General features: G+C 41.8%; 1 protein-coding gene across 1 annotated transcript in view; it reads right to left on the reverse strand.

The window, feature by feature from the left end:
- PHC3 (polyhomeotic homolog 3) overlaps nucleotides 1-12000 on the reverse strand; it is a 1036700-nt gene that overhangs the window by 847682 nt on the left and 177018 nt on the right. The window lies entirely within an intron of this gene.

The raw sequence follows: 12000 nt of genomic DNA on the forward strand, positions 1-12000 counted from the left end.
ACGGCTCAGTCGTACTAAATACTTTATTCTTTTTAGATATAGCAATATTGTCAAAGCATGTGGAACAGAGTTGCGTCAGCGGTTCGACTGTAACCTCCTCACAGTATACACAGTTAATAGGTTTAGATAAAGAGGGAGTATCCTCTAGCATATCAGAGTCCTCTATAGCTTGCGCATTTATTACAGACTTCATCAAAATAATAAATTGCACCTTTATATCTCAATGGTTGGCACACTCACCACCTCCTATGACCCGGACTACAAGAAACAGCAACAGCTTTCGTTCCGAACGCAGGTCGTGAAAAAGGAAGTTACAGAGGCCACACCCAGTCACATGGAGTGCCATGGAGGACCGCCCCTGCACTCGAGAGAGAGATTTGCAAAAAAAGCCTGCCTCAATCTCTCACTATTGAACTGACAGTTCCACACTGACAGAGCCTCATCTCACACAAGTGCAGCAGAAAACACAATAAAAAATATTATGCATAATAAAAACAGAATTTATGTTTACCTGATAAATTACTTTCTCCAACGGTGTGTCCGGTCCACGGCGTCATCCTTACTTGTGGGATATTCTCTTCCCCAACAGGAAATGGCAAAGAGCCCAGCAAAGCTGGTCACATGATCCCTCCTAGGCTCCGCCTACCCCAGTCATTCGACCGACGTTAAGGAGGAATATTTGCATAGGAGAAACCATATGGTACCGTGGTGACTGTAGTTAAAGAAAATAAATTATCAGACCTGATTAAAAAAACCAGGGCGGGCCGTGGACCGGACACACCGTTGGAGAAAGTAATTTATCAGGTAAACATAAATTCTGTTTTCTCCAACATAGGTGTGTCCGGTCCACGGCGTCATCCTTACTTGTGGGAACCAATACCAAAGCTTTAGGACACGGATGAAGGGAGGGAGCAAATCAGGTCACCTAAATGGAAGGCACCACGGCTTGCAAAACCTTTCTCCCAAAAATAGCCTCAGAAGAAGCAAAAGTATCAAACTTGTAAAATTTGGTAAAAGTGTGCAGTGAAGACCAAGTCGCTGCCCTACATATCTGATCAACAGAAGCCTCGTTCTTGAAGGCCCATGTGGAAGCCACAGCCCTAGTGGAATGAGCTGTGATTCTTTCGGGAGGCTGCCGTCCGGCAGTCTCGTAAGCCAATCTGATGATGCTTTTAATCCAAAAAGAGAGAGAGGTAGAAGTTGCTTTTTGACCTCTCCTTTTACCGGAATAAACAACAAACAAGGAAGATGTTTGTCTAAAATCCTTTGTAGCATCTAAATGGAATTTTAGAGCGCGAACAACATCCAAATTGTGTAACAAACGTTCCTTCTTTGAAACTGGTTTCGGACACAGAGAAGGTACGATAATCTCCTGGTTAATGTTTTTGTTAGAAACAACTTTTGGAAGAAAACCAGGTTTAGTACGTAAAACCACCTTATCTGCATGGAACACCAGATAAGGAGGAGAACACTGCAGAGCAGATAATTCTGAAACTCTTCTAGCAGAAGAAATTGCAACTAAAAACAAAACTTTCCAAGATAATAACTTAATATCAACGGAATGTAAGGGTTCAAACGGAACCCCCTGAAGAACTGAAAGAACTAAGTTGAGACTCCAAGGAGGAGTCAAAGGTTTGTAAACAGGCTTAATTCTAACCAGAGCCTGAACAAAGGCTTGAACATCTGGCACAGCTGCCAGCTTTTTGTGAAGTAACACAGACAAGGCAGAAATCTGTCCCTTCAGGGAACTTGCAGATAATCCTTTTTCCAATCCTTCTTGAAGGAAGGATAGAATCTTAGGAATCTTAACCTTGTCCCAAGGGAATCCTTTAGATTCACACCAACAGATATATTTTTTCCAAATTTTGTGGTAAAACTTTCTAGTTACAGGCTTTCTGGCCTGAACAAGAGTATCGATAACAGAATCCGAGAACCCTCGCTTCGATAAGATCAAGCGTTCAATCTCCAAGCAGTCAGCTGGAGTGAAACCAGATTCGGATGTTCGAACGGACCCTGAACAAGAAGGTCTCGTCTCAAAGGTAGCTTCCAAGGTGGAGCCGATGACATATTCACCAGATCTGCATACCAAGTCCTGCGTGGCCACGCAGGAGCTATCAAGATCACCGACGCCCTCTCCTGAGTGATCCTGGCTACCAGCCTGGGGATGAGAGGAAACGGCGGGAACACATAAGCTAGTTTGAAGGTCCAAGGTGCTACTAGTGCATCCACTAGAGCCGCCTTGGGATCCCTGGATCTGGACCCGTAGCAAGGAACTTTGAAGTTCTGACGAGAGGCCATCAGATCCATGTCTGGAATGCCCCACAGCTGAGTGACTTGGGCAAAGATTTCCGGATGGAGTTCCCACTCCCCCGGATGCAATGTCTGACGACTCAGAAAATCCGCTTCCCAATTTTCCACTCCTGGGATGTGGATAGCAGACAGGTGGCAGGAGTGAGACTCCGCCCATAGAATGATTTTGGTCACTTCTTCCATCGCTAGGGAACTCCTTGTTCCCCCCTGATGGTTGATGTACGCAACAGTTGTCATGTTGTCTGATTGAAACCGTATGAACTTGGCCCTCGCTAGCTGAGGCCAAGCCTTGAGAGCATTGAATATCGCTCTCAGTTCCAGAATATTTATCGGTAGAAGAGATTCTTCCCGAGACCAAAGGCCCTGAGCTTTCAGGGATCCCCAGACCGCGCCCCAGCCCATCAGACTGGCGTCGGTCGTGACAATGACCCACTCTGGTCTGCGGAATGTCATCCCTTGTGACAGGTTGTCCAGGGACAGCCACCAACGGAGTGAGTCTCTGGTCCTCTGATTTACTTGTATCTTCGGAGACAAGTCTGTATAGTCCCCATTCCACTGACTGAGCATGCACAGTTGTAATGGTCTTAGATGAATGCGCGCAAAAGGAACTATGTCCATTGCCGCTACCATCAAACCGATCACTTCCATGCACTGCGCTATGGAAGGAAGAGGAACGGAATGAAGTATCTGACAAGAGTCTTGAAGTTTTGTTTTTCTGGCCTCTGTCAGAAAAATCCTCATTTCTAAGGAGTCTATTATTGTTCCCAAGAAGGGAACCCTTGTTGACGGAGATAGAGAACTCTTTTCCACGTTCACTTTCCATCCGTGAGATCTGAGAAAGGCCAGGACAATGTCCGTGTGAGCCTTTGCTTGAGGAAGGGACGACGCTTGAATCAGAATGTCGTCCAAGTAAGGTACTACAGCAATGCCCCTTGGTCTTAGCACAGCTAGAAGGGACCCTAGTACCTTTGTGAAAATCCTTGGAGCAGTGGCTAATCCGAAAGGAAGCGCCACGAACTGGTAATGCTTGTCCAGGAATGCGAACCTTAGGAACCGATGATGTTCCTTGTGGATAGGAATATGTAGATACGCATCCTTTGAATCCACTGTGGTCATGAATTGACCTTCCTGGATGGAAGGAAGAATAGTTTGAATGGTTTCCATCTTGAACGATGGAACCTTGAGAAACTTGTTTAAGATCTTGAGATCTAAGATTGGTCTGAACGTTCCCTCTTTTTTGGGAACTATGAACAGATTGGAGTAGAACCCCATCCCTTGTTCTCTTAATGGAACAGGATGAATCACTCCCATTTTTAACAGGTCTTCTACACAATGTAAGAATGCCTGTCTTTTTATATGGTCTGAAGACAACTGAGACCTGTGGAACCTCCCCCTTGGGGGAAGCCCCTTGAATTCCAGAAGATAACCTTGGGAGACTATTTCTAGCGCCCAAGGATCCAGAACATCTCTTGCCCAAGCCTGAGCGAAGAGAGAGAGTCTGCCCCCCACCAGATCCGGTCCCGGATCGGGGGCCAACATTTCATGCTGTCTTGGTAGCAGTGGCAGGTTTCTTGGCCTGCTTTCCCTTGTTCCAGCCTTGCATTGGTCTCCAAGCTGGCTTGGCTTGAGAAGTATTACCCTCTTGCTTAGAGGACGTAGCACTTTGGGCTGGTCCGTTTCTACGAAAGGGACGAAAATTAGGTTTATTTTTTGCCTTGAAAAGCCGATCCTGAGGAAGGGCGTGGCCCTTACCCCCAGTGATATCAGAGATAATCTCTTTCAAGTCAGGGCCAAACAGCGTTTTCCCCTTGAAAGGAATGTTAAGTAGCTTGTTCTTGGAAGACGCATCAGCTGACCAAGATTTCAACCAAAGCGCTCTGCGCGCCACAATAGCAAACCCAGAATTCTTAGCCGCTAACCTAGCCAATTGCAAAGTGGCGTCTAGGGTGAAAGAATTAGCCAATTTGAGAGCATTGATTCTGTCCATAATCTCCTCATAAGGAGGAGAATCACTATCGACCGCCCTTATCAGCTCATCGAACCAGAAACATGCGGCTGTAGCTACAGGGACAATGCATGAAATTGGTTGTAGAAGGTAACCCTGCTGAACAAACATCTTTTTAAGTAAACCTTCTAATTTTTTATCCATAGGATCTTTGAAAGCACAACTATCCTCTATGGGTATAGTGGTGCGTTTGTTTAAAGTGGAAACCGCTCCCTCGACCTTGGGGACTGTCTGCCATAAGTCCTTTCTGGGGTCGACCATAGGAAACAATTTTTTAAATATGGGGGGAGGGACGAAAGGAATACCGGGCCTTTCCCATTCTTTATTAACAATGTCCGCCACCCGCTTGGGTATAGGAAAAGCTTCTGGGAGCCCCGGGACCTCTAGGAACTTGTCCATTTTACATAGTTTCTCTGGGATGACCAACTTGTCACAATCATCCAGAGTGGATAATACCTCCTTAAGCAGAATGCGGAGATGTTCCAACTTAAATTTAAACGTAATCACATCAGGTTCAGCTTGTTGAGAAATGTTCCCTGAATCAGTAATTTCTCCCTCAGACAAAACCTCCCTGGCCCCATCAGACTGGGTTAGGGGCCCTTCAGAAACATTATTATCAGCGTCGTCATGCTCTTCAGTATCTAAAACAGAGCAGTCGCGCTTACGCTGATAAGTGTTCATTTTGGCTAAAATGTTTTTGACAGAATTATCCATTACAGCCGTTAATTGTTGCATAGTAAGGAGTATTGGCGCGCTAGATGTACTAGGGGCCTCCTGAGTGGGCAAGACTCGTGTAGACGAAGGAGGGAATGATGCAGTACCATGCTTACTCCCCTCACTTGAGGAATCATCTTGGGCATCATTGTCATTGTCACATAAATCACATTTATTTAAATGAATAGGAATTCTGGCTTCCCCACATTCAGAACACAGTCTATCTGGTAGTTCAGACATGTTAAACAGGCATAAACTTGATAACAAAGTACAAAAAACGTTTTAAAATAAAACCGTTACTGTCACTTTAAATTTTAAACTGAACACACTTTATTACTGCAATTGCGAAAAAACATGAAGGAATTGTTCAAAATTCACCAAATTTTCACCACAGTGTCTTATTGCCTTAAAAGTATTGCACGCCAAATTTGGAAGCTTTAACCCTTAAAATAACGGAACCGGAGCCGTTTTTAACCTTAACCCCTCTACAGTCCCTGGTATCTGCTTTGCTGAGACCCAACCAAGCCCAAAGGGGAATACGATACCAAATGACGCCTTCAGAAAGTCTTTTCTAAGTATCAGAGCTCCTCTCACATGCGACTGCATGTCATGCCTCTCAAAAACAAGTGCGCAACACCGGCGCGAAAATGAGGCTCTGCCTATGATTTGGGAAAGCCCCTAAAGAATAAGGTGTCTAAAACAGTGCCTGCCGATATTATTATATCAAAATACCCAGAATAAATGATTCCTCAAGGCTAAATATGTGTTAATAATGAATCGATTTAGCCCAGAACAAGTCTACAGTCTTAATAAGCCCTTGTGAAGCCCTTATTTACGATCTTAATAAACATGGCTTACCGGATCCCATAGGGAAAATGACAGCTTCCAGCATTACATCGTCTTGTTAGAATGTGTCATACCTCAAGCAGCAAGAGACTGCTCACTGTTCCCCCAACTGAAGTTAATTGCTCTCAACAGTCCTGTGTGGAACAGCCATGGATTTTAGTGACGGTTGCTAAAATCATTTTCCTCATACAAACAGAAATCTTCATCTCTTTTCTGTTTCTGAGTAAATAGTACATACCAGCACTATTTCAAAATAACAAACTCTTGATTGAATAATAAAAACTACAGTTAAACACTAAAAAAAACTCTAAGCCATCTCCGTGGAGATGTTGCCTGTACAACGGCAAAGAGAATGACTGGGGTAGGCGGAGCCTAGGAGGGATCATGTGACCAGCTTTGCTGGGCTCTTTGCCATTTCCTGTTGGGGAAGAGAATATCCCACAAGTAAGGATGACGCCGTGGACCGGACACACCTATGTTGGAGAAATCTCCATTGTTCAATAACCCCTTTCCGAGGGTATTACCCCCTAGATTAAAGGAGCCACACTGTGACCCTGTCTTCTTGCATTATCATAAATATATATATATATATATATATATATATATATATGAAACGATCTTACCAGAATCAACGCCGTGGAACAGGAACACGGCCCTTCAAGTGTGACATGGTAGTAGCATCCCTCCTGACATGGACTTGAGAGAAGAAAAGCAGGCAGTGAAACTCGTCAATGCTGATTGCTAATGGAGCTGTTAAACTGAGTCGGGATAGGTTCGCATTTAAGCCTTTGGCTGGGGTGTCTTTGCCTTCTCCTGATAGCCAGGTTCTTAATTCCCACAAGTAATGAATGAAGATGGAAAATAAAATGTATTTGTTCTACGACAGTCACAGAGTACAACAGTAAGACATATAAGATAAGTAAGCTAATATTACTTTTATATGTATAATCCATAATGAGAAATTTAAAGTGAACGAGTTGTATTAATTTAATAAATTTAACATAGTACTACTGGTAACTTCTGTTCTGCACAACCCCTACTACTAGTAGTGTGTGTCTGTGTGCACACACTAGTGCACTGAGTGCACAACTGCACAATCAAAATATATAAAAAAATAAATAAAATAAAGATTACACCTAGATTACGAGTTTTGCGTTAGGAGGGGTGCAGTGCTAACAAGCAGTTTATGCGCACCGCTCACTTACAGACAGCGCTGGTATTACCAAAAAAGTGAGCGAAGAGCAAAATTTTGCTCCACATCTCACCTCAATACCAGCGCTGCTTACGTTAGTGGTGAGCTAGTAAAACGTGCTCGTGCACGATTTCCCCATAGACATAAATGGGGAGAGCCGGCTGAAAAAAAACCTAACACCTGCAAAAAAGCAGCGTAAAGCTCCTAACGCAGCCCCATTGATTCCTATGGGGAAATAAAAGTTATGTCTACACCTAACACCCTAACATGAACCCCGAGTCTAAACACCCCTAATCTTACACTTATTAACCCCTAATCTGCCGCCCCTGACATCGCCGACACCTACATTATATTATTAACCCCTAATCTGCCGCTCCGGACACAGCCGCCACCTACATTATATTTATTAACCCCTAATCTGCCGTCCACAACGTCGCCGCCACTATATTAAAGTTATTAACCCCTAAACCTAAGTCTAACCCTAACCCCTCCTAACTTAAATATAATTTAAATAAATCTAAATAAAATTACTACAATTAACTAAATAATTCCAATTTAAAACTAAATACTTACCTGTAAAATAAACCCTAAGCTAGATACAATATAACTAATAGTTACATTGTAGCTAGCTTAGGGTTTATTTTTATTTTACAGGCAACTTTGTATTTATTTTAACTAGGTAAAATAGTTATTAAATAGTTATTAACTATTTAATAACTTCCTAGTTAAAATAAAGACAAATTTACCTGTAAAATAAAACCTAACCTAAGTTACAATTACACTTAACACTACACTATAATTAAATTAACTAAATTAAATACAATTAATTACAATTAAATAAAATTATCTAAAGTATGAAAAAAACAAAACACTAAATTACAGAAAATAATAAAATAATTACAAGATTTTTAAACTAATTACACCTACTCTAATCCCCCTAACAAAATAAAAAAGCCCCCAAAATAAAAAAAGCCCTACCCTACACTAAATTACAAATAGCCCTAAAAAGGGCCTTTTGCGGGGCATTGCCCCAAAGTAATCAGCTCTTTTACCTGTAAAAAAAAAAGTACAAATACCCCCCCAACATTAAAACCCACCACCAACACAACCAACCCTACTCTAAAACCCATCCAATACCCCCTTAACAAAACCTAACACTAACCCCTTGAAAATCACCCTACCGTGAGACGTCTTCACCCAACCGGGCAGAAGTGATCGTCCAGACGGGCAGAAGTCTTCATCCAACCGGGCAGAAGTGGTCCTCCAGACAGGCAGAAGTCTTCATCCAGACGGCATCTTCTATCTTCATTGCGTCCTTCTTCAAGACATCCGACGCGGAGCATCCTCTTCAAACGACGGCCTACGACTGAATAAAGGTTCCTGTAAATTACGTCATCCAAGATGGCGTCCCTTCAATTCCGAATGGCTGATAGAATTCTATCAGCCAATCGGAATTAAGGTAGAAAAAATCCTATTGGCTGATGCAATCAGCCAATATGATTGAACTGGCATTCTATTGGCTGATTGGAACAGCCAATAGAATTCCAGCTCAATCCTATTGGCTGATTGGATCAGTCAATAGGATTGAACTTCAATCCTATTGGCTGATTGCATCAGCCAATAGGATTTATTCTACCTTAATTCTGATTGGCTGATAAAATTCTCTCAGCCAATCGGAATGTAAGGGACGCCATCTTGGATGACGTTACTTAAAGGTACCTTCATTCTGTTTTAATCGTCGCCAGAAGAGGATGCTCCGCGACGGATGTCTTGAAGATGGACCCGCTCCGCGCCGGATGGATGAAGATAGAAGATGCCGCCTGGATGAAGACTTCTGCCCGTCTGGAGGACCACTTCTGCCTGGCTTGGATGAAGACTTCTGCCCATCTGGAGGACCACTTTGCCTGGCTTGGATGAAGACTTCTGCCAGTCTAGAGGACCACTTTGCCCGGCTTGGATGAAGACATCTGCAGGTAAGTCGATCTTCAGGGAGTTAGTGTTAGGTTTTTTAAGGGTGTATTGGGTGGGTTTTATTTTTTAGATTAGGGTTTGGGCGGCAAAAGAGCTAACTGCCCTTTTAAGGGCAATGCCCATCCAAATGCCCTTTTCAGGGCAATGGGGAGCTTAGGTTTTTTTAGATAATATTTTATTTGGGGGTTGGTTGTGTGGGTGGTGGAGGGTTTTACTGTTGGGGGGTTGTTTGTATTTTTTTTTGCAGGTAAAAGAGCTGATTACTTTGGGGCAATGCCCCACAAAAGGCCCTTTTAAGGGCTATTGGTAGTTTAGTTTAGGCTAGGGGGTTTTTTTTTGTTTGTTTTTTTTATTTTATTTTAATAGGGCTATTAGATTAGGTGTAATTAGTTTAAATTTCTGTAATTTGTTTATTATTTTCAGTAATTTAGTGTTTTTTTGTTTTTTGTACTTTAGCTAATTTAATTTAATTTAGGTAATTGTATTTAATTTAGTTAATTTATTTAATTATAGTGTAGTGTTAGGTGTTAGTGTAACTTAGGTTAGGTTTCATTTTACAGGTAAATTTGTATTTATTTTAGCTAGGTATTTATTAAATAGTTAATAACTAATTAGTAACTATTCTACCTAGTTACAATAAATACAAATTTGCCTGTAAAATAAAAATAAACCCTAAGCTAGCTGCAATGTAACTATTAGTTATATTGTATCTAGCTTAGGGTTTATTTTATAGGTAAGTATTTAGTTTTAAATAGGAATGATTTAGTTAATGATAGGAATATTTATTTAGATTTATTTAAATTATATTTAAGTTAGGGGGTGTTAGGTTAGACTTAGGTTTAGGGGTTAATAACTTTAATATAGTGGCGGTGACGTTGGGGCAGCAGATTAGGGGTTAATAAATATAGGTAGGTGTTGGCAATGTTAGGGACGGCAGATTAGGGGTTAATAATATTTAACTAATGTTTGCAAGGCGGGAGTGCGGCGGTTTAGGGGCTAATATGTTTATTATAGTGGCGGCGACGTTGGGGGCGGCAGATTAGGGGTTAATAAGTGTAGGTAGGTGGCGGCGACATTGGGGGCAGCAGATTAGGGGTTAATAAATATAATGTAGGTGTCTGCGATGTTGGGGTCAGCAGATTAGTGGTTCATACATATAATGTAGGTGGCGGCGGTGTCCGGAGCGGCAGATTAGGGGTTACAAATTTTATTTTAGTATTTGCGATGCGGGAGGGCCTCGGTTTAGGGGTTAATAGGTAGTTTATGGGTGTTAGTGTGCTTTTTAGCACTTTAGTTATGAGTTTTATGTTACAGCGTTGTACCATAAAACTCATAACTACTGACTTTTAAATGCGTTAGGGATCTTGGAGGTAGACGGTGTACCGCTCACTTTTTGGCCTCCCAGGACAGACTCGTAATATCAGCGCTATGGAAGTCCCAAAGAAAAAAGACTTTACGAAGTTTACGTAAGTCGTTTTGCGGTAAGGCCAAAGAAGTGTGCGATGCCCCTAAACCTGCAAGACTCGTAATAGCAGCGGGCGTAAAAAAGCAGCGTTAGGACCTCTTAACGCTGCTTTTTTACCCTAACGCACAACTCGTAATCTACCCATTAGATTTTTAATTTTTTTTCATAGTGTTAGGTTTTTTCAATTTGTAATTTAGATTTTTTAATTGGTATTTTTTATTTTATTAGAATAGTAATGTTAGGTTAATTTATAGTTTAATGTTAGGTTTATTTTTATTTCTCAGGTAAGTTTTTATTTATTTAAATATAGTTATATTGTAATTTTAATTTAAAGTTAGGGGGTGTTAGGTTTAGGGGTTAATAGTTTAATTTAGTGTTTTGCGATGTGGGGGGCCGGCAATTTAGGGGTTAATAAGTGTATTTAGTTGCGGAGATGTGGGAGGTCGGAGGTTTAGGGGTTAATAGGTTTATTTAGTGGCGGCTGTGTGGGAGGCGAAGGTTTAGGGGTTAATAGGTTTATTTAGTGGCGGCGATGTGAGAGGCCGGAGGTTTAGAGGGTAATAGCTTTATTATAGTGGCGGTGATGTCGGGAGCGGTGAATTAGGGGTTAATAACTTTATTATAGTAGCGGCGATGTCAGGGAGCGATGGATTAGGGGTTAATAGCTTTATTATAGTGGTGGCGATGTCGGGGAGCGGCGGAATAGGGGTAATAACTTTTATTGATGTCGGGGAGCGGCAGAATAGGGGTTAATAACTTTATTTAGGTGTTGGCAATGTCGGGAGCGGCAGATTAGGGATTAATAACTTTATTTAGGTGGCGGCGATATCGGGAGCAGCAGATTAGGGGTGTTTAGACTTCACGTTTATTTTAGGGTGTTAGGTTTAAACGTAACTTTTTTTTCCCCATAGACATCAATGGGGCTGCGTTATGGAGATTTTTCATCCCACACTTCAGGTGTTTTTTTCTAACACTCTCTCCCCATTGATGTCTATGGGGGAAGCGGGCACGAGCACGTCAAAGCAGCCCTTGTGCAGTATGGCGCTTAATGCCACCATATCGCACACACAAGGAGGCTTTTCAGTAACTTGTAATGGCAGCGCTATGGAGAGTGAAATAACACAACTTTTTAGCGTTAGTGTCGCACCCTGTTTAGCGCAAAACTCGTAATCTAGGTGTGTGTTAATTCTTGTATTTTATGGTTTTGCAGCGTCCTCAGAAACATTAAAAAAAAAAACTAGTCACTTAAAGGGACATGAAACCCACAATTTTTTATTTCATGATTCAGACAGAGAATACAATTTTAAATAACTTTCCAATTTACTTCTTTTATTTAATTTGCTTCCTTCTCTTGTTATCCTTTGTTGAAAGGTTTATCTAGGAAAGCTCAGTAGCAGTAAAGAACCTAGGTTGAAGGTTCTAGCTGCTGGTTGGTGGCGGATATATATACCGATTGTCATTGATTCACCCATATGTTAAGTCAGAAACCAGTAGTGC

Source organism: Bombina bombina, chromosome 4, assembly GCF_027579735.1.
Source record: "Bombina bombina isolate aBomBom1 chromosome 4, aBomBom1.pri, whole genome shotgun sequence".
NCBI classification, from domain to species: domain Eukaryota; kingdom Metazoa; phylum Chordata; class Amphibia; order Anura; family Bombinatoridae; genus Bombina; species Bombina bombina.